This window comes from Mobula hypostoma, chromosome 25 (assembly GCF_963921235.1).
Source record: "Mobula hypostoma chromosome 25, sMobHyp1.1, whole genome shotgun sequence".
Classification (NCBI taxonomy): domain Eukaryota; kingdom Metazoa; phylum Chordata; class Chondrichthyes; order Myliobatiformes; family Myliobatidae; genus Mobula; species Mobula hypostoma.
In genome coordinates this window covers 20,869,019-20,873,461 of record NC_086121.1, presented here as the reverse complement: position 1 = coordinate 20,873,461, position 4,443 = coordinate 20,869,019, and positions in this window count along the sequence as shown.

The window sequence follows — 4,443 nt, the reverse complement described above, 5'->3', positions numbered from 1 at the left end:
TAAGTTCCTCTCCATAAACATCACTGAGGATCTTGTGGTCTGCACAAATGCACCTCTCACCTCAGACGGTTGGAAGAAGTTTGGTATGGGCCCCCAAATCCTTTCTATAGGTGTACAATTGAGAATATCCTGACTGGCGGCATCACTGCCTGGTATGGGAACTTTGCTCAGTCACAGGAGGGTCAGACACCCTGAGCCAATAGGCTGGTCCTGGACTTATTTCATAATTTACTGGCATAATTTACATATTACTATTTAACTATTTATGGTTCTATTACTATTTATTATTTATGGTGGAACTGTAACGAAAACCAATTTCCCCTGGGATCAATAAAGTATGACTATGACTATCTACATGCTCAAGCTTTTCAGTCCACTGCAAGTCATCCCTACAGTCACCAAGATCCTTTTCCATAGTGAATACTGAAGCAAAGTACTCATTAAGTACCTCTGCTATCTCCTCCGGTTCCATACACACTTTTCCACTGTCACACTTGATTGGTCCTATTCTCTCACGTCTTATCCTCTTGCTCTTCACATACTTGTAGAATGCCTTGGGGCTTTCCTTAATCCTGTCCGCCAAGGCATTCTCATGGTCCTTTCTGGCTCTCCTAATTTCTTTCTTAAGCTCCTTCCTGTTAGTCTAATAATCTTCTAGATCTCTATCATTGCCTAGTTTTTTGAACCATTCGTAAGCTCTTCTTTTCTTCTTGACTATTTACAACAGCCTTTGTACTCCACGGTTCCTGTACCCTACTATCATTTCGCTGTCTCAATGGAACATACCTATGCAGAACTCTATGCAAATATCCCCTGAACATTTGCCACATTTCTTCTGTACATTTCCCTGAGAACATCTGTTCCCAATTTATGCTTCCAAGTTCCTGCCTGATTAGATTAGATTCAACTTTATTGTCATTGTGCCGAGTACAGATACAAAGCCAATGAAATGCAGTTAATATCTGGCCAGAAATGCAAAGAATAGTGTTATTTACAAAATAACTGCGAAGAAAAAATAAGTGCTACAGCACACAAATATAAAAGTACTGAGACAGTACAATATAGGTGCAATACTGCTTAGCGCTGTGATGTGAGGTTCAGCAGGGTCACAGCCTCAGGGAAGAAGCTCTTCCTGTGCCTGCTGGTGCGGGAGTGGAGGCTCCTGTAGCGCCTACCGGATGGGAGGAGAGTAAAAAGTCCATGGTTAGGGTGAGATGCATCCTTGATAATGCTTTCCGCCCTGCCCAGGCAGTGTTTATGGTAGATGTTCTCAATGGTGGGCAATTGGGTGCCGATAATCCGCTGGGCTGTTTTCACCACACGCTGGAGTGCTTTGCGGTCCGATACAGGACAATTGCCATACCACACTGAGATGCAATTGGTGAGTGTGACGAAGGCTCGTCACTGACTACGGACGGCACATGGCACACTCGGTAAAATACTCATCCCCAGCAGTAATAGAAAGAGAGCTGCTGCATGGAGCTGTCTCATATAGAGGCAGCAGCAACCTGCACACGTGTGCTGATGGTGGAAGATACCAACTTTAATTGGATAATTGAGTTAATTAGCTTTCGGTTGGTCTAGGGGGAGGGGCTTAGTAGTTATAAGCCTCAGGTTACCAAGTTTCTATGGGTTCCAGCACATGTAGGGGTGAAGGGGAATGAGAGGGTGGATGAGTTGGCAAAGAGGGCATTAAAGAAAGAAAATGTGGAAATGCACATTAGTATCAGTAAAGCAGAGGTTAAGTGTGTAATCTGGGAAAAAGTCAACCGAATGTGGCAAGAAAGATGGGACAGGGAGGGGAAAGGGAGGCATTTATATCAAATACAAAAGAGTGTTGCAGTTACTAGGGTAGGTAATGGAAACAGAAGAGAGGAAATTGTGTGGACTAGGTTAAGGCTGGGGCATTGTGCATTAAACAAAACATTGAAAATGATAGGGAAACACCAGACAGGATTGTGTGAGGAATGTCAGGAAGAGGAGTCGGTAGAACATGTAGTTTTGTGTTGCAGGAAGTATGGGATACAGAGAGAGATGATGAGAAATAAATTAAGGGAATTGGGGATGCAGGAATTCACATTAAAAGGGTTGCTGGGCATGGGTGAGAGAGCACAAGTCTGGGTATTTTTAGTGTTTTTAAGGGGTACAGGGGTTTTTTATAGAATATGATGAATAAACAGGAATAGGATACTAGGATGGTCAAAGATGGGAGGGTAAAGTGTAGGTTTGTATATATATATATAATGTGTGCGCGCGTGCGCGATTGGGTGAAGGGATTCAGACTGTATGTCTAGTGCACATTCTGGAGCAGAAGGTGGCAGTAATGCACCATTAAGCTGGATGCCAACCGCTGTAAAACAAGATACAGACAGACAGACAGACAGGCTTTGGGGTTAGTTTTCTTTTGTGTTTAGTCTGAGGGTGGATATATATTGTTTTTTTTTCCAGTTTTTGTTTTGAGATAAATAAAAGCACCTCAATCTAGTTTTGTGACTCAAGCTATCTTGTTATTTTTCTTAAACAATTGACCCACAGTTTTTTGTGACATATGGTGGCAGCGGTGGGATTCAAACCCACACCTTCTTGGAGACTGGAGCCTCAATTCAGGGCATCAGGTAGGCATCGAAAAATGAGATGGCATTCAGCTTCCTAAAGTCAATGCAAATGCGAAGAGTTCCATTCTTCTTCGGCACAATGACAATAGGGCTACTCCACTCACTTTCAGACAGTTCGATGACTCCCAACTCCAGCATCAAGCGGACCTATTGTCATTGTGCCGGAGACGGATGGAACTCTTCGCATTTGCATTCACTTTAGGAAACTGAATGCCATCTCATTTTTCGATGCCTACCCGATGCCCCAGATTGAGGACCTGCTGGAGAGGATTGGGAGAGCCAACTACTACATCACCACCTTGGACCTCTGCAAGGGGTATTGGCAGGTCCCCCTGGAGAGCCAGTCCCAGCCCCTCACTGCATTCAGGACCCCTCTAGGCCTCGTTCAGTTCACGGTGACACCCTTTGGCTTACATGGTGCCCCAGCCACATTCCAGAGGCTTATGGACAGAGTGCTACAAGGTTGTGAGGACTGCGGCGCCGCCTATTTTGATGATGTGGTTATTTTTAGCCTGACCTGGGAGGAACATCTGGAGCACCTCTGTCGAGACCCAGGTGCAATCAATGCAGCAGGACTTACACTCAATCTGCAGAAGTGTGAGTGGGCCAGGCAGGAAACCTGCTACCTGGGCTATCAGTTGGGGAGAGGAGTCTGGCCTCAGGTGGATAAAGTTGAGGCCATTCTGAACAGCCCCAGGCCCCGTACCAAGACCCAGGTCCAGTCTCTTCTTGGCCTAGTGGGCTGGTACCAACGGTTCATCCCTCACTTTTCAACCCTGGCAGCCCCATTGACCAACCTCACCTACAAGTTGGCCCGAAATCCTGTGGAATGGAGAGAGGGGTGTGAAAGTGCTTTCCAGGGCCTGAAGGAGAAATTGTGCTCTTCCCCTGTGTTGCAGAGTCCTGACTTTGAACACCGCTTCCTGGTGCAGGTGGATGCCTCAGGTGTAGGCATCGGGGCAGTACTGGCTCAGGGAGAGCCAGGTGAGGAACATCCTGTGTTATATCTCAGCAGGAAACTTCTGCCCTGTGAAACCTGGTACTCCACAATCGAGAAGGAGTGTCTGGCAATCAAGTGGGCGTTGGACAGCCTCAGGTACTACCTTCTTGGGAGGGAGTTTGACCTCCAGACAGACCACAGAGCCCTGACCTGGATCCAGACAATGAAGGATCAGAATGCCAGGGTGACTGGGTGGTACCTGGAACTTCAACCTTTCAGGTTCTGTGTGCCGCACAAAGCAGGCAAGGAGAACATCACAGTGGACTTCCTGTCAAGACTGCCAAACATTGCTGCTGCAGGAGAGGAGGGAGGTAATGTGACGAAGGCTCGTCACTGACTATGGACGGCACATGGCGCACTCGGTAAAATACTCATCCCCAGCAGTAACAGAAACAGAGCTGCTGAACGGAGCTATCTCATATAGAGGCAGCAGCAACCTGCACAGGTGTGCTGGTGGTGGAAGATACCATCTTTAATTGGATAATTGAGTTAATTAGCTTTTGGTTGGTCTAGGGGGAGGGGCTTAGCAGTTATAAGCCTCAGGTTACCAAGGTTTTGGGGTTAGTTTTCTTTTGTGTTTAGTCTGAGAGTGGATTATATATAGTTTTTTTTCCAGCTTTTGTCTTGTTTTGAGGTAAATGAAAGCACCTCAATCTAGTTTTGTGACTCAAGCCATCTTGTTATTTTTCTTAAACCACTGTTTTTTGTGACAGTGAGTATGCTCTCAATGGTACAGTGGTAAAAGTTCGTCAGTATCCTAGGACAGAGGTGAGCTTTCTTGATGCTCCACAGGAAATAAAGGCGCTGTTGTGCCTTTTTGACCAGGAT